Here is an 18,696-nt window from a genome sequence, read left to right as displayed (position 1 = left end):
CACAGTCCCTGTCCCACACTAGGCTCACAGTCTTCATCCCCATTTTACAGTTAATAATAATAATAATAATAATGGTATTTGTTAAGCACTTACTATATGCCAGGCAATGTACTAAGTGCTTGGGTAGGTACAAGGTAATCAGGTTGAGTGCAGTAACTGTCCCACATAAGGATAATTAACGGAGGCCCAGAGAAGTGAAGCAACTTGCCCAAGGTTACACAGCAGACAAGTGACAGAGTTGGGATTAAAACCCAGGTCCTTCTGATGCCCAGGCCCAGGCTCTGTCTACTAGGCCATACTGCCCCTCTTACTAGGCCATATGCTCCTCTTCAGGACAGGCCAGAGAACAGTTCTGTGCATCTAAAACACTCTTTTTAGAAAAATCACACTGGATTAGAGTGAGATTGTTTCAAAAGATGACAGTTTCTATTTCCATAGTGGCCTGGAACAGTACTAGTTGAGCTCAGGTCTACCTGGAATGAAAGTAAATCAAATGCTAAAATGAAGCAAGTTTTTTCCAGCATGCATAGCTGCTGCCAAAGGATGTTTCATATTCCAAACATGTAGGATGACTATTTTAATTAATTTTCCTGTTACTTAATTTTGGTGAACTCTCACTTAAAAGAAGGACATGAACATAAGGAACCTTATTGTTATGAAAGAAAACAAGGCCAAATGGATACTGCTACATAGCAGTTATATTGTTTTGTTTACATCTCTTCTTTCCCCCTATTCTCTCTCTGACTAATAGAGGCGGAACTGAATGACCACACTAGAGAGAAGACTGATTCTCCCCGGAGAAAAACAAAACAAAACAAAATAAAACAAAAACAGCAGGTGTTCAGTTTCTCATTAAATGTACAAAAAAGAGAAAGGAGTCATAAAAAACAAGGTTTTTCCCTTATCAATTTCTACTGCTGTGAAGACCTTTAAAGTAACTTATCTTTATAAATCCTTATCAGTTAAGAGCAAGAGACTCGTTAGCACTTTTCTGCTTCTCAAGAATCCAGCAGAAAAGTGCCTGTTGAAACTCAATATCCTATCTTTCAATACCCTTGTCTAAGTGATCATTGAAGTTAGAGAGCACTCAGATGAACAACATTTTATGACCTCCCACTTCAGCTAGTTTTCACCTGTATTTATTTAGGTGCTGATCTCTGGATATCAACAACAAGTAGACGATTTCCTGGTTGGACTGTGAACCCACCTGAAATATAAGTGTATTTTTGGTAACATAAGAAGCACTGTAACACTTCTCATTGCTGCTAATGATATACTTCCGGAGCTCTATTTGTTTAAAGTGCATTGCAAGGACTTAATATTAGTTGGTTTTCACTAACTAAACACACTGATTTTGTGAGGAAGGGCACAAGCATCACAACCCTTGTATTGATAAGTTTTCTCTTCCTCCTTCTCCTTGTTTCCTTTCTTTCTTTCTTTCTTTCTTTCTTTCTTTCTTTCTTTCTTTCTTTCTTTCTTTCTTTCTTTCTTTCTTTCTTTCTTTCTTTCTTTCTTTCTTTCTTTCTTTCTTTTCTTTTCCTCCTCTTCCTCTTCCTCCTCCTCCCTCTCCCTCTCCTTGTTTCTTATTCTTCTCTTCCTCTTCCTCCTCCTTCTCGCTCTCCCTCTCTTCCTCCTCCTCTTTTCTTCTTCTTCTTCTTTTTCTTCTCTAAGCACTAGGGTATACATAAGATAATCATGTACACTGTCCCTGTACCGTATGTGGCCCCATGGTCTAAGTAGAAAGGGATAAGACAATCTCCATTTCACAGGTGAGGAAACTGAGGCACAGAGATGCCAAATGATTTCTCCGAAGTCACACAGCAGACAAATGGCAGAGTCTGGACCAGAACCCAGCACTTATGACTCATGGGCTGACTCTACAAGTGTTTTATTTGTGATTGAGGGAAGATAGAAGGAGAAAAGGAAGGTGTTCAGGAGACCTCTAAATTTGAATTTATATTTGAATTTGAATTGGCTCATGTCTCCCCTTTCCTAAAAAAAAACTTTCACTTGAACCTACAACTCCCTCTAGTTATAGCCCCGTCTCCTTACCATTCCTCTCCAAACTCTGTGAGCTAGTTGACTGTACCTACTGCCTCCACTTCCTCTCTTCCAATTCTCCACTTGACCCGCTCCAATTTAGCTTTATCTCCCCTTTTACCCCATGGAAACTGGCACACAGTAAGTGCTTAACAAATGTCATCATTATTATTATTAAAAGCATGTCAACACAGTCCCCGTCCCACATGGGACTCACAGTCTTTGTTCCCATTTTACGGATGAGAGAACTGAGGCCCAGAGAAGTGAAGTGACTTGCTCAAGGTCACACAGCAGACAAGTGACAGAGATGGAATTAGAACTCAGGTCCTTCTGACTCCCAGGCCCAGGCTCTATCCACTGAGCCACACTGTCCCTCAGAACTGATTAGGTGCTGGGAGGCTGCAGAGAATGCAGGGGTTGCCAAGTGCCTAGTACAGTGCTCTGCACACAGTAAACTCTCAATAAATACAATTGAATGAATGAATGAATGAAGGGTATGCGGCCTCCCTGCTTCAAGAACTGTGTTTGGCTACACCTTCTCCACTGCTTTTATACATGGTTGATTCTGTAGCTTACTGTTTTATTTCACTGTTATTGTTTTATGTTACCTGTTTAGTTACCTCTCAGGGCTGCATCTGGAGCGTTTCCAGTACTCTACCAGTCTTGACTACGGGAGGGAGAGTCAAGCAGAGGTATACCCATTCCATTCCCAGCTTGGGCAGTGGCTAGCGAGTGGAAGGCCATCTGCTACAAGTCAAAATTCACCCGTGCTGGGCAGCAATGGCATGGGAAAGAGTTTGAGGGCAGAGACTCAGGTTTACTGAGCAGAAGGAGGCAGTGGTTAACTGATTCCATATTTTTACTGAGAAAACTCTATGGATCCACTACCAGAATGATTGCGGATGGAGGTGTGGCATTCTGGGAGAGATGTGTCCAAGGCGTCGCTATGGGTCGGATATGGCTCGACAGCATAAGACAATAGCAACATATTTAGTCCCATTCCGACTGTCAGTTCAGAATGGGACAGAGACCAAATCTAATCTGTTTACCTTATAATTATCCCAGGGTTGCGCACATAGTAAATATTTAGTAATTATGATTACTACTCTACATTTCTATCTTGCTAACGATAGTCAACAATAGACAACCTGGAGCTGGATGTGCATAAAATAAATCTTGTGGGCAGATAGCATTTGTCTAGGTTTGTATACAAAGGGCAAGGAAGCAAAAGGGAAAACTGCAGCAGGCATTGTAAACATCAAGCATAACAACAAGACAAGGGACAGTCTTCTAGTGTGCACAATGTGGTCAGGAGTGTGTGTCCTGCATTGACCTTTTCACTCACACAAGCATGTATAAGTGAACTTCACCAACAGCAAAGACAAGATACACACACACACACATTTCTGAATAGTTTTGTTCATTTGATTAGCACCGTTATATAGGAACAGTGGTAGTTAAAAAAATGAGTACGAATTCATAGATTAAAATAATCATGGGGGTCTGACTTAGACATCACCAGAAAAAAAGACGAATTAAAGTTCAAACTATGTTCTGTTGGGATAAAATACACTTAGAGATCTTTGCATTGAGCAGTTCCTGCATTTATTTATTTTAAAATATAAAAGATTTTCTACATTCAGTATTACCTAAATATTGTCTCATGATGAGTTTTACCTCCTTCTGGGTTTTTTTTTTAAAAGGGCAGAAGAACCCAGTATTGGACAAGGATCATGTCCAACTCTAAGATCTTGTATTTATACCAGCAACTAATAAAGAACTTGGCCCATAGTAAGTTTTTAATGAATGCCACAATTGTTATTGTCATTGGTTTACAAAATGGCCTTTGCAAAACAGAATCGTTTCTTGTGGCAAGCCAACACAGAGTTAGACATGGCTCCATCGCTGTGAGTGAGAACTGGACTAGAAACATTTGCAGGAGGGAGGGACCTTCACCATTCAATTTGGTGAGACTGAATATTTATTTTGCTCCCCCATTGAATTGTAACATCTCAAAATTGAAATTGGGAATGATAATAGTGACAGACTCTACTTCTTATGGCAGCTGCCGTCCAAGGTCTGAGCATTACTTCAAACAAATGGAAATTCAGCAATAGTTTTAAATGAACACATTTCATCAGCTCCATGATGCTATGTGTTTTCGCTTCAGCCTAAATAACAGCCCTCAAGAGCTCCCATCACCTCAGTTCTCAACAGCTACTGATGTCAGTCACCAGTATCCTCTCTTTCATTCATTCGTTTGAACGTATTTATCGAATGCTTACTGTGTGGAGAGGACCGTACTAAGGGCTTGGGAGAGTACAATATGACAATAAACAGGCACATTCCCTGTCCACGACAAGCTCTCCCAACACTCTGCCCTCTAGCTTGTGTGAGAATCTCTTAAGAAATGCAAGGGAATTCCTGAATAAAGGGAAAAATGTAGGATGAGGAAATCAATCATTCCATCAATCAGTCATATTTGTTGAGCACTCACTATGTGCAGAACACTGCTTGGTAGAGTGCAGCCTAACAGTATAACAGAGTAGGTAAACGTGTTCCCTGCCCACAACGAACTTTCAGTCTAGAGGGAAATGAATGCCAGCAGTCATCAACTATTTTTGTGAGCAGAATTGCTTCTGCGCTAATGAAGGATCTAGGTTTACCAGGTGAATGCATCATTCCTTACTGAAGATTTTGTCTTAGACTACTCTAAGACTGGTGAAAGGTGGTACTCCTCAATTAATTTCTACTGCATTGGGTTTATATGATCCCTACAAGGTACTCTTAGCATGTACATATATATCAGATATGTGTGCCATTAAATTAGTCCTTTATTTTTCCATACTTTCATAGTTACCAATGGCGCCTCGCTGTCTCACAATGTATATAATTTATGTGTGCCTTTCTCCCCAGTTAGATTGTAAACTTTTCCAATATAGAAGCCCTGTCTTTTACTTTTATTGTATGCCCTCTAGCATCTAATACAGTGGGCTGATGATTATTCTTCTCAATACTATTGTTTGATCAATCACTATAAGGAGCAGAATCCAAATGGGACTTTTCCTCGAGTTTTAAGTTGAGCATCTGAGTTTTCAGCTCTAAAATTTTCCTCATTCTTTTATTTGATCATGATTTTTTTTTTCCCACAAAGCCATCTCTGAGCTGGAATTTGGATTTAGAGGTGGAAATGCAAAACAGTTGACATCTGTGTTTCAGTGGAAAAAGTGGTTGGTGTATATGCGGTTTCACTCCTGGGTTTGGCTTTATTCCTAAGGACCCGATTCCGGTGGTTTTCATTAAGGTTTGATGTTCTTCTCTCTCAAGCCAGAGGAACAGGCTACCATAAAACTATCTTGTCGGTCAGTAGAAAAAGTAACTTTCTGGTGAACTGACCCTAAGTTCCCCAAATAATAATTTACTGGGCTAAATGGCACTCTGTACCTGTGACTTTCCGAGGATCAAAACTCACAGCCATAGTGGGGTAGGGATGGTCGTGCATTAAGTGACAGGGATTTGGAGTTATAGCCTATTCTGTCTGTATTAACACAGTTCTCTGATAAGTAGTTTAATGTCTTTGGCTTTCACTGTGAACACAAACACCCTGACATTTTGCACAGTTGACATGAGTTAATAATAATAAATGTAATAATAATTGTGGGATTTGTTAAGCGCTTACTATATACCAGGCATTGTCTGAGCTCTGGGGCAGATACAAACTCATCGGGTTGGACAGCCCCTGTCCTACAGAGGGCACACAGTCTTAATCACTATTTTGCAGATGAGGGAACTGAGGCACAGAGAGGTTAAGTGACTTGAGAGTTGAGAATTAGAACCCAGATCCTTCTAACTCCCAGGCCTGTACTCTATCCACCAGGTCACACTGCTTCTAGAGTTCCACAGTCAACAACTTAGGAAAAAGCAGCTGAAGGCTCAGTGCTGTTACAGCACAGCACTACTCTATTGCCTCACATTCTCCCAATCACTTAGTATGATGCTCTGCACACAGCAAGCACTCAATTAATACCAAGGAATGGATGGATTGATTGCTGCTGCCAAGGGCCCACAGATATATGTGGAAGCAGCATGGCTTAGTGGATAGAGCGTAGGCCTGGGAGTCAGAAGGTCATGGGTTCTAAGCCTGACTCTGTCACGTGTCTGCTGTGTGACCTTGGGCAAGTCACTTAAACTTCTCTGTGGCTCAGTTACCTCATCTGTAAAATGGGGATTAAGCATGTGAGCACTAATGATAATAATAATTGTGGTATTTGTAAATGCTTACTATGTGCCAGGCACTATACTAAGCACTGGGCTAGATACAAGCAAATTGAGTTGGACACAATCCCAGTTCCACATGGGGCTCACAGTCTTAGTCCCCATTTTACAGATGAGGTAACTGAGGGGGAGAGAGAAGTTAAGTTCATTCATTCATTTATTCAATTGTATTTATTGAGTGCTTACTGTGGGCAGAGCACTGTACGATCGGGAGAGTACAGTAGAACAATAAACAGGCACAATCTCTGTTCTCAACAATCGTACAATCTAGAGGTGGGGAGACAGATATTACTACAAATAAATACAATTGCAGATATGTACATAAGTGCTGTGGGTCTGGGAATGGGGGAAGCACAGAGGGAGCAAGTCAGGGTGATGCAGAAGGGATCGGGAGATGATGAAAGGTGGGGCTTAATCTGGGAAAGCCTCTTTGAGGAGATTTGCCTTCAATAAGTCTTTGAAAGTGGGGAGAGTAATTTTCTGTCAGATTTTTTTCTTTGGGTATTTGTTAAGTGCTTACTATGTGCCAAGCACTGTTCTAAGTGTGGGGTAGATACAAGGTTATCAGATTGTCCCACGTGGGGCTCACGGTCTTCATCCCCATTTTTCAGATGAGGTAACTGAGACACGGAGAAGTTAAGTGAATTGCCCAAAGTCAAATGGCTGACAAGTAGCAGAGCCGGGATTAGAACCCATGATCTCTGACTCCCAAGTCCGGGCTCTTGCCACCAAGCCATGCTGCTTCTCGTGAAACAGAATCAAACTGTGAAGATTTGAGGAGGGAGGGTGTTCCAGGCCAGACTAAGGACGTGGGCCAGGGATCTACATTGAGATAAATGAGATTGAAGCACAGTGAGGTTAGACCTGAAGGAGTGAATTGCGCAGGTTGGGTTGTAGAAGGAGAGAAACAAGGTGAGGTAGGAGGGGACAAGGTGGTGGAGTGCTTTAAAGCCAATGGTGAATTTTTCTTTGATGCGGAGGTGGATGGGGAACCTCTGCAGTTTTCTGAGGAGCAGGGTGACATGTCCTGAATGTTCTTGTAGAAAAATGATCCGGGCAGCAGAATGAAGTATGGACTGGAGTGGGGAGAGGCAGGAGGGTGGGAGGCGGGCAAGGAGGCCGATGCAGTAATCCGGGCAGGATAGGATGAGTGATTGTATTAAGGTGGTAGCTGTTTGGAAGAAGTGGAAAGGGCAGATTTTAGTGATGTTGTGAAGGTGGGACTGACAGGATTTAGCGATGAATTGAATGTGTGGGTTGAATGAGAGAGAGGAGTCAAGGATAATGGCAGGTTACAGTCTTGTGAGAGAGGAAGGATGGTGGTGCCGTCTACAGATATGGGAAAGTCACAGGGAAGACAGGGTTTGGGTGGGAAGAGTCTGCCCAAAGTCACACAGCAGACAAGTGGCAGAGCCGGGATTAGAACCCAGGTCCTTCTGACTCCCAGGCTCATGCTCTATCCACTAGGCAATACTGCTTCTCTTCTACTAAGGACTATACTGTACTCTACTGAGGAGGAGAGCGTGAATGGAAAATTACAGAAGCAACATGGCCTTGTGGAAAGAGCAAGAGCCTGAAAGTTAGATGACCTAGGGTTCTGCTCCCGGCTCTGCCGCTTGCCTGCTGCCTGACCTTGGGCAAGTCACTTGACTTCTCTGTGCTTCAGTTACTTCATCTGTAAAATGGGGATTAAGACTGTGAGCCCCAAGTGGGACAGGGACTGTGTCCAACCTGTTCATCTTATATTTACTTCAGTACTGGCCCTGGCACATAGTAAGTGCTTAACCATTGCCATAAAAAAAACCACAAAAACACTAAGAACAGTTAGAGGAACAAGAAAATGGCCAAATGTCCTTTTAGAACAGCCCCAGGCTTGGTCCTACAAAGAGAAACTATATCCTACATCCTAGAGAAGCAGCATGGCTCAGTGGAAAGAGCCCAGGCTTGGGAGTCAGAGGTCATAGGTTCAAATCCTGTCTCTGCCACTTATTAGCTGTATGACTGTGGGCAAGTCACTTAACTTCTCTGTGCCTCAGTTACCTCATCTGTAAAATGGGGATTAAAACTGTGAGCCTCATGTGGGACAACCTGATTACCCTGTATCTACCCCAGCACTTAGAACAGTGCTCTGCACATAGTAAGTGCTTAACAAATATCAGCATTATTATTATTATTACCTACCCAAGCACTCCTCAGGCATCTGGAGGGTGATAAGGTTTTACAGAGAAGACATTTGCAGGCAGCTGAGACCTAAGTCTTTACTCTGATATGGAAACTCTCCAGGACTGTGACAAAGGAGAGGATGTGAGACTACTTTCCTCTTTCACAGTCGTGGCCAGGTGTCAGCCAGGTGTGGTATTCAGGTCTTAAATCAGGACTAACTGCCAAGAGATACCAGTTCCAAACCTTGCCCCAGCCCTAATCCAATCAGTAAACCTTTACTTTTTTTTAATGGTATTTGTTAAGTGCTTATTATGTGCCAGGAACTGTATTAGGTGCTGGGGTAGATACAAGATAAACAGGTTGGACACAATCCCTGTTCCATGTGGAACCCCATTCCACAGTCTTAATCCACATTTTACAGATGAGAAAAGTGAGGCATAGAGAAGTTAAATGACTTGCCCAAGGTCATCCTGGCTCTGCCACTTGTCAGCTTGTCAGCTTGGGAGTCAGGGGTCACGGGTTCAAATCCCTACTCCACCACCTGTCAGCTGTGTGACTGTGGGCAAGTCACTTAACTTCTCTGTGCCTCAGTTACCTCATCTGTAAAATGGGCATTAAGATTGTGAGCCTCACATGGGACAACCTGATGACCCTGTATCTCCCCCAGTGCTTAGAACAGTGCTCTGCACATAGTAAGCGCTTAATAAATACCAACATTATTATACAGCACAAAAGTGGCAGCGCAGGAATTAGAACCCAATCCCATGGCCCGTGGTTTTTCCACAGGGACATGCTACTTCTCTAACCTTCCATTTATGCTCTCTTCCTCAGTCTTCAGAGTAGTAAATAGAGCATAATTGTTCCTTTTCTTGCTTCTCAGATGTGATGAGGAATTAATTAGTAAATTGTGGCTACCATACTTCGAAAAAGGAAAGTGAAAAATGTAGTTACCTTGAACAAGCACTATGGCCTAGTGGAAAGAGCATGGGCTTGGGAGTCAGAGAGGCTGAGTTCTAATCCTGGCTTCATCACTTACTTTATTTATTTATTTTTTTAAGTATTGTTCATTAAGTGCTTACTAGGCACTGTACTAAACATGGGGGAAGATACAAGCTATTCAGGTAGAACACAGTTCATGTTCTACATGGGGCTCACAGTCTTAATCCCCAGTTTACAGATGAGGAAATAGAGGCAGAGGGAAGTGAAGTGAATTGACCAAGTTCACGCAACAGACAAGTGAAGGATCCGGAATTAGAACCCAAGTCCTCTGACTCCCAGGCCGGTGCTCTTTCCACTAGCCCACCCTGCTTCACTTGATTGTTATTTGCCCCTGGACAAGTCCCTTAACTTCTCTGAGTCTCTATTTCCGCATTTGTAAAATGGGAATTCAGTATCTGTTCTCTCTTCTACTTAGGCTATGAGCCCCATGTAGGACAGGGACTGAATCTGAGCTGATTGTCTTGTACCTACCTGACGCTTAATACTCATTCAATAGTATTTCTTGAGCACTTACTATGTGCAGAGCACTGTATCAAGCGCTTGGGAAAGTACAATACAACAATAAACAGACACATTCCCTGCCCACAGTGAGCTTAGGGTCTAGAAGATGAGCAGTGCTTCATACATAGAAAGTATGAAATAATAAAAATAATAATAGTATCTGTTATTGTAAATAGTAAGCATTTATAATTACTATTGATTAGTGTTTAAAGGCTCAAGAACTGTGGATTCATCCAATGAGGATAGATGTGAGGGTACTTAACAACTGAAATGCTCTTCAGTACAGTTGCGCTTAGTACAGTGCTCTGCACACAGTAAGTTCTTAATAAATGCAATTGAATGTACTGAGTTGGGCGTGCAATGAACTCATTAGGGGTGTGGAAACAAGGAACAAGTTGTGGTTATTGATATTGTTTCCTTTTGTGGTTGGCCTTGAACCTACCCAGATTGAAGCTGATGTCAGGAGTGTCGGCCTTTTTTTTTATAGTATTTGTTAAGTGCTTACTATGTGTCAGGCACTGTACTAAGTCCAGGGGTAAATACAAGATATTCAGGTTAGACACATTCTAAGTCCCACATGGGGCACACAGTCATATTCACCATTTTACAGATGAAGTGACCCAGACACAGAGAAGTGAAGTGACTTGCCCAAGGTCACACAGCAGATGATTGGCAGAGCCAGAATTAGAACCTACGTCCTTCTGACACCCAGACCTATGTTCTGTCCATTATGCCACACTGCTTCCCAATTGGCCTTTCTCCACCATATTAGTATCTTGGTTGTCCTGACTCTTGGAATTTCCCCAAACTTGTCCAAACCAATGGTGGGAAAGAAGCAGGGGGACAGACATTCAGACTCTAGGGTGGAACTAGTGACTTGAGCCTCCTCAAAATTTTTGGCATCTGCCCAGGCCACCTACTGAACATAATTATTAGACACTTGGCATGCAACTTGAGATCTCTGGTGAAAAATTCATTTCTGAAAAACCTACTCATTCGGTGTAAGTAATGTAATGGACTTGGGCCTAAACTGAAAAAAAAAATCTAAATAGTTCTGCCACTGGGGTGTTTGGAAGCTGATTTAAGGGATTATCATTGTTCTGAGCATTTTATAATAGACAAAAAAGAAAATCAGGTGGTATTCAAAATCCACTTCCTCTCCAAGGTCTCCAGGATTAAGTGGAATGGAGAATCAATTCATGATATTTATTGAGCCCTTAGAGTGTGCAGAGGACTCTATTAAGTACTTGGGAGAGTACAGTACAACAGGTTTGGTAGACACAATTCCCTGTTCACAAGGAATTTACAGTTTAGAGGGAGAAATGAAACCTTTCTAGACCCTAAATAAACTAATCTAAAGCCAACTATCCCTGAGCTGTCAGGAGTCCCTGGTTTGATTCAGGTTTTGTAAGACAAGTTACGTATGTTTGATCCATCTTTATCCATTAGATTAGAAGCTCATTGTGGACTAGGATTGTATTTTTTGTTCGGTACAGAATCTAACTCAATAAACGTAGACAGACCATTACCCTTTCTGTCTCACAAGCCTGTAATCTTGGCACTATCCTTGACTCCTCTGCCTCATTCAAGGCACATATTCAATCTATCACTAAATTCTGTCAGTTCATCCTTCATGGCATTATTAAAATCCACCCTTTCCTCTCCATCCAAACTGTTACCATGTTAATCCAAGCACTTATCCTATCCTGCCTTGATTACTGTCAGCCTCCTTGCTGACCTCCCTGCCTCCTTTCTCTCCCTACTCTAGACCTCACTTTTCTCTGCTGCTCAGATCATTTTTCTACAAAAGCATTCAGTCCCTGTTTCCCCACTCCTCAAGAACCTCCAGTTGTTGCCCATCCAACTCCACATCAGACAGAATCTCCTCACCATCACCTTTAAAGCACTCAATCACCTTGTCCCCACCTTCCTTACTTTGGTGCTCTCCCACTATCACCCAGCCTGCACATTTTGCTCCTCTAATGCCAACCTTCTCACGGTACCTCAATCTTGTTTCACCACCAACCTCTCACTGCATCCAGTACTCTGGCCTGGAATGCCCTCCCTTTTCATATCCAACAGACAATTTACTCTCCCCCCATTCAGAGCCTTATCGAAGGCACATCTCCTCTAAGCAGCCTTCCCTGACTAAGGCCTCCTTTCCTCTTCTCCCACTCCCCTCTGAGTCGCCCTTTCTTACTCCCTTTATTCATCCTCCCACCCAGCCCTTCTGCACTTATGTCATTGTTGTTGTCTTATGCTGTTGAGATGTGCCCCACCCATAGCGACACCATGGACACATCTCTCCCCGAGAGCCCCACTTCCACCTGCAATCGTTCTGGTAGTGTATCCATAGAGTTTTCTTGGTAAAAATACGGAAGTGGTTTGTACATATGCATAATTTATTTATTTCTATTAGCGTCTGCCTCCCGCTCTAGACTGTAAACTCATTTTGGATAGGGAATGTGTCTGTTATATTGTACTCACCCCAGCTCTTATGTAAGTGCTCAAAAAATACAATTGATTGATTTTTGCTGCCACTTTTGACCAAACATTAAGTTTTCCAGGAAATCTTTCAAAACATTTTTAAAACTTTTAAAAACAAACTCTAGATGTTTTTCTAGGCAGGCAAAAAAGACTGGTATTCTCTTCGGTACCAACTTTTGCACTAGGAGAACAACTGGAAATTCCTCCAAGAGGCCTTCCCTGACTAAATCCTGTTTTCCCCAGCTCTCTCCCCCTTCTCCATTCATCTGTGCATTTGGATCTGTGCCCTTTGGGCATTTGATATTCACCCCACTCTTGGCCCCTCAGGACTTACATCCTTATCTATAAATTATATATTGAAAATAATTCATTTATTTTAGCGTCTGTCTCCCCTCTATACTGTAAGTTCATTGCGGACAGGGAACATGACTGACAACTCTTTTGTATTATATTCTCCCAAGCGCTCAGCACAGTGCTCTGCGTACGGTCAGCACTCAAAAAATACCACGGAGGATGTTGATTGATGAGAATTAAAGTGTTGAGACTTAAGGTATATTACTTTCAGTCTTTTGCCCACATGTTGAGATCCAACAACATTAGATCTGAATGGTTGTCAGGTATCAGGTCAGTCAGTATAAACAATGGCCTTGCTCCTCATATCAGACAGACAATTGCTCTTTCCCACTTCGAACTCTTATTGAAGGCACATCTCCTCCAAGAAGCCTTCCCTGACTAAGTCCTCCTATCCTCTTCCCCAACTCCCTTCTGCATCGCCCTGACGTGCTCCTTCATTCAGTCCCCCTCAAGCCCCACGGCCGTTTGTATACATCTGTAATTTATGTATTTCTATTCATGTCTCTCTCCCCCTATAGACTGTGAGCTCACTGTGAGCAGGGAATGTATCCATTTATTGTTGTTTTGTACTCTTCCAAGCACTTAGTAAAGTGCTTTGCACACAGTAAACACTCAATAAATAAAATTGAATGAATGAATGAATGAATGAATGAATGAATGAATGAAATGTATGCCAGATGGAGAAAAAGGGCTGAGAAATTCCAAAGTGAAATTCTACCTCCAGTAACCACTGCAGTGATTAATGCATCAGTTTGAGCTGATGCTTTCTTGCAGATTCTCAACTGGAATTACACAGTCCTCAGTCAATCTTGCATTATGAATAACCAGTCTAGCTAAAGAAGCTCGCTCAGGTTTGAACCTCTAATTCTGAGAGCTGAGAAAATTGTGGTCTCCAGATAATTTCATGCAAACTGGCTGACTCAGACTGACCCTGCTTCTAATATAACTATCACTCTTTTTTTCCTTCACTTAAAGTATTTCTTTATTATCTCATGTTCATCATCTTCCCTGTCCCCCTCCTTATCTTTCTCTCTCCTAAACATGAATGGAGCATTGTACCTCATATTCTCATTTTCCTTTGACTTGGTATACACAGGGCTCTACTATACTGTCTTACATTCTACTTTATGACTAAAAATAGAATTATCAAATAAAAATTTAATACTAAATATTAAATTTAAATTTAAAAGGAATATTTTAGAGACATAATTTGACTGTTAGGTCCCAATTCCACTAGGGTGATGAGGACAATGAGAACTATTGCCCCCCCACAGCTTTGGGAGGATCCTGATAGGATCTGAAAGTTTCCCCCTGAGGTGACGAGGTGTGTCAGCTCTTTAAATTCCAGGCCCTTCCCACACTCCATCCCTCTAAATTTCTTTCTCACTCACGCTCTCGAAGTGCAAAATTGGCACAGATAAATTACCCTTAACTTAGGCTGGCTCTCAAATTGTACTTCAGTGGAGGTATTTTATGTTGGTTCTGTTGTTTCAAATGTATATGCTTTCATCTTTCCTACTGCATCTGTCTCCAAACCCCTCCTTGTCTTATTCTTAGACTGTGAATCCTTTGTGGGTCAGGGACTGGGTCTAATTCTCACATCTGCATTTTTTCCCAGTCCTTAGCACAGTGCTTTGCCCAAAGTAGGTACTTCATAAATACTATTATTGCTAGTACTAGGCGTAGTGGATAGAGCTCACCTCCTCCAGGAAGCCTTCCCAGACTGAGCCCTCCCTTTCCCTCTGCTCTTCCCCTTCCCCTCCTCACAGCACTTGTGCATAATTGTATGTATTATTTATTACTCTATTTATTTTGTTAATGATGTGTATATATCTATGATTCTATTTATTTTGATGATATTGATGTCAGACTACTTGTTTTGTCTTGTTTTGCTTTGTTGTCTGTCTCCCCCATTTAGACTGTGAGCCTGCTGTTGGGTAGGGATTGTCTCTATTTGTTGACGAATTGTACATTTCAAGCGCTTAGTACAGTGCTCTGCACATAGTAAGCGCTCAAGAAATATGACTGACTGACTGAATGAATGAATGATAGAGCATGGGCCAGAGAGTCAGAGTACCATGGGTTCTAATCCCGGATCCACCGCTTGTCTGCTTTGTGACCTCAGGAAAGTCACTTCGCTTCTCTATGCCTCAGTTACCTTATCTGTAAAATGGGGATTAAGACTGTGAGCTCCATGAGGGACAGGGTCTACATCCAACCCTATTTGCTTGTATCCACCCCAGAGCTTAGTAAAGTGCCTGGCACTTAGAAAGCACTTAACAAATACTACCATTATTATTTTACAGATGAGGGAACTGAAGTACAGAGAAGTGAAGTACTACACTGTTTCTTGGCAAGAATACTCTTCAGCAGAGTGTGCACCCTTTCTCTGAAGGGTTTTGAGGGTACTCTACTTAAACCGAGAGCAAAGATTTCAAGCAGAGGAATGTGGTCTGTAATGGTATCGTGGGTCTAAGCTCCCTTTGTTTGGATACCCCTCAACTTTTGCCCATATTCCTCCTCTTTTTTCCCTTCCAAACAGTGAGGTTGGGATGTCCTTTCAACCCACAGCTGCCTCATTTTCCTCATGGCTCCTCAGGTTCATTTTTTCTATACATTTGCCCTCTCTTTACAGTGTTCTGCAAAACTGAAAAAGCTAATGATTCTACCTGTGGTTTCACCACATCCTTCCTCGGTGCTAATGTACCTGTTTGGAATGGGATGAAAGGAAACCAAAAAACATGATTTTTCAGAAACCAAAGAGTATGTACACTCTCCAGTGGTTACATAGGTTCTGAATGAGCCATTATGTATTGTGAAAAATATGTTAATCAGTCTAAAGGAAGAGTAGCAGGAGACCTCATAAATGGTTTGCCAGGGAAACCTACGGAATGTTCATAAGATGCTCAAAAGAACCACAAACATCCAGAGTGGCGATTCTTTAGCATTTCTGCAATGGAGACCTTTTAAATGTGGTTTATCCTCTTGCATTGATGAACCCTATTTGACTTTCATTATATGAATGTAAAAAGATAAGATAATTGGATGGTACTGAAAGAGTTAGGTTCAATTTCACATCATTTTTAAATGGTATTTAAGTGCTTACTATGTGTTAGGCACTGAACTAAGTGCTGGGATAGATACAGATTTATCAGGTCAGTCATAATCCACATCCCACATGGACTAGCAGTCTTAATCCCCATTTTATAGAGGAAGTAACTGAGGTGCAGAGAAGTGACATGACTTTCCCAAGCTGACACAGTGGACAAGTGATGGGGCTTATTACATGCTGGGGTTGATTATTTTTAATTATATTTATTGAGCGCTTACTGTATGCAAAGCACTAGATAATCAGGTTGGACACAATCCACTTATAGATGAGGGAACTGAGGCTCAGAGAAGCGAAGTGCTATGGAGGATTAGAACCCAGGTCCTTCTGACTTCCAGGCCCATGCTCTATGCACTAGGCCACACTCCAGGTGAATTGAGGCTAGGTTAGGCTTGGTTGAACAATATAATTTGGCGACTGCAAGGCTTCTTCTTAGAGGAGTGTGGAGGTCTAGCCCAAGTTTGCTGACGAGGGATTGCCTCTTCTGAGTTTGATCCAAGAGATAGGGATAGGGTGGAGTTTTAGGAGTCGTATCAGTGTGCTCGCCCAAGTGCTTAGCGCGGTGCTCTGCACACAGTAAGCGCTCAATAAATACAATTGATTGATTAGAACAAAAGCACTGATTTGCCCTACCTTAGTGTGTGTTTGCAGACCTGAAGTCAATCAGTGGTTTATACTGAGTGTTTAGAGTGCCCAGACCACTGTACTGAGCACTTGGGAGAGTACAGTCCCCCTGATTCTATTTATTGCTATTGTTTTTGTCTGTCTCTCCCGATTAGACTGTAAGCCCATCAATGGGCAGGCACTGTCTCTATCTGTTGCCGATTTGTACATTCCAAGCGCTTAGTACAGTGCTCTGCACATAGTAAGCACTCAATAAACACTATTGAATGAATGAATGAATACAATACAACAGAGTTGGACGACAGATCCCCTCAACAACCTCAAAGAGGTGACAGCAGAAATTTGTATATTTTCTGCAGAAGAATTTTGACAAGAAGGGGCTAAAAAGGTAAGATGCAAGACAACAAATGAACCCAAAATAAAGAATCTTCCCAAAGGAATTACTAGCAAAACAGTGGAAGGTTTCTCATTTAATTAATCCAAGTGGCTTTTGTTATGTAGTTTCCATGATAATCAGTTAATGACTCAGTTTGATCAAGGCTAGCTTTTCATGCTGAATGTTTGTTAATGACATTGCCAACCTTTAAAAATAAAAGAACAGCATTACACAGGTTTCACCTCCCCCCACGTACACCTTAGGAAACCAATTTCTAAAAATTATTCAGTGGAAGGCTTTCTAAAATGATTTATCCAACCTTCAGTCCTTTTATAAATATACTTAACACATTTGTCATTGGTTCCAATTCTGAAGTCTTTAATCAAGGGACTTTTTCTTTGAAAGTTCATAGATAATCTAAGAGAAGGATAAAAGACATGCTATAATTAGTTCTTTTTTATTATTAGATGGATCACTTAGTTAATGAGCTAAAGTGCTAGAGAGAGATTCTTTAGTAACTCCTCCAGTAACTGTGGGGAGTTAATTGTTATTAATTACATTTTATCAAACAAATGTCTTGTGTACTGTATTTACTGTATTATGCCTGCAGTTCCCAGAGCTCAAATACAACTCAGAACGGGTGTCCTTCACTCCCCATGGTGGGGAAAACCTCCTTTGGAGATCAAAACTATGAACTTTTCAGAACTTTGTGCTTGTGGGGTGAAATCTATCCTAGGAGCCTTTGCCTATTGCTCCTTGAAACACCCTCAGAACTTTCTTCCTCTTCTGTCCCTCTTGTCTTATGCTGTCAAGTCATTTCTGATCCATAGAGCCACCAAGGACACATCTGTCCCAGAGCGCCCCGCTCTCCAGCTGCAATCGTTTTGCTAGCATATCCATGGACTTTTCTTGGTAAAAATCCGGAAATGATGTACCTTTGGCTCCTTCTGTGCAGTCAACTTGAGTCTTTGCCCTCGACTCTCTCCCATGCCGCTGCTGCCCAGCACAGGCGAGTTTTGACTTATAGCAGATTGCCTTCCACTCGCTAGCCTCTGCCCAAGCTAGGAATGGAATGGACAGGCCTCTGCTTGACTCTCTCCCCTAGCCGAGACTGGTAGAGTACTGGAAACTCTCCAGCTGTGACCCTAAGAGGGGTGATATTTCCCATACCTCTAATTAATTTTAGTGTCTGTCTCCCCTTCTAGATTGTAAGATCCTTGAGGGCAGGGCTTATGTCTACTAACTCTACTGTACTTTGCCCAGTGTTTGGTTCAGTGCTCTACACAGAGTAAGTACTCATTAATAAGATTGATGCTGCTATTACCATGACTAGGCTCATCAGCGGAACAGTAAGAACAGTAAATAAAACCAAGGGCTTGAGTTGATATCCAAGTTGGATGGAAAGCACCTAGGAATTCCATCCTGGACAAGCTCAACCACCCTTCTTTTGTGGTATTTGTTAAGTGCTTACTATGTGCCAGACACTGTTCTAAGCCCTGGGGTAGATACAGGTTGGACACAGTCCCACAATCTTCATCCCCATTTTGCAGATTAGGTAACTGAAGCCCAGAGAAGTGATTTGCCCAAGGTCAGGCAGAAGACAAGTGGTGGAGACGGGATTAGAACACAAGTCCTTCTGACCCCCAGGCCTATGCTCTATCCATTAACCCATGCTGCACCTCTCTTTGAAAGGGTTTTTCTAAATTCTCTTTCCATAGTAGCAATAATATTTTTTAACCACTCACTCTTTGCAAAGCACCATATAAAC

The 18,696-nt window shown here is 42.0% G+C and overlaps 2 non-coding genes across 2 annotated transcripts; one reads left to right on the top strand and one right to left on the bottom strand.

The window, feature by feature from the left end:
- Positions 1 to 2,657: 2,657 nt before the first annotated feature.
- Positions 2,658 to 2,795, top strand: LOC114809708. Its single transcript, XR_003757485.1, has one exon. It is a non-coding gene; the product is annotated as a small nucleolar RNA SNORA7 (small nucleolar RNA).
- A 15,152-nt stretch (positions 2,796 to 17,947) lies between these two features.
- On the bottom strand, positions 17,948 to 18,083 carry LOC114809926. The gene has a single exon (XR_003757697.1). It is a non-coding gene; the product is annotated as a small nucleolar RNA SNORA7 (small nucleolar RNA).
- Positions 18,084 to 18,696: the final 613 nt, after the last annotated feature.

Source organism: Ornithorhynchus anatinus, chromosome 2, assembly GCF_004115215.2.
Source record: "Ornithorhynchus anatinus isolate Pmale09 chromosome 2, mOrnAna1.pri.v4, whole genome shotgun sequence".
In the NCBI taxonomy this organism is placed as follows: Eukaryota; Metazoa; Chordata; class Mammalia; order Monotremata; family Ornithorhynchidae; genus Ornithorhynchus; species Ornithorhynchus anatinus.
Note: the sequence above shows the minus strand (reverse complement) of the source record. Positions and strands in the feature narration are given on the sequence as shown.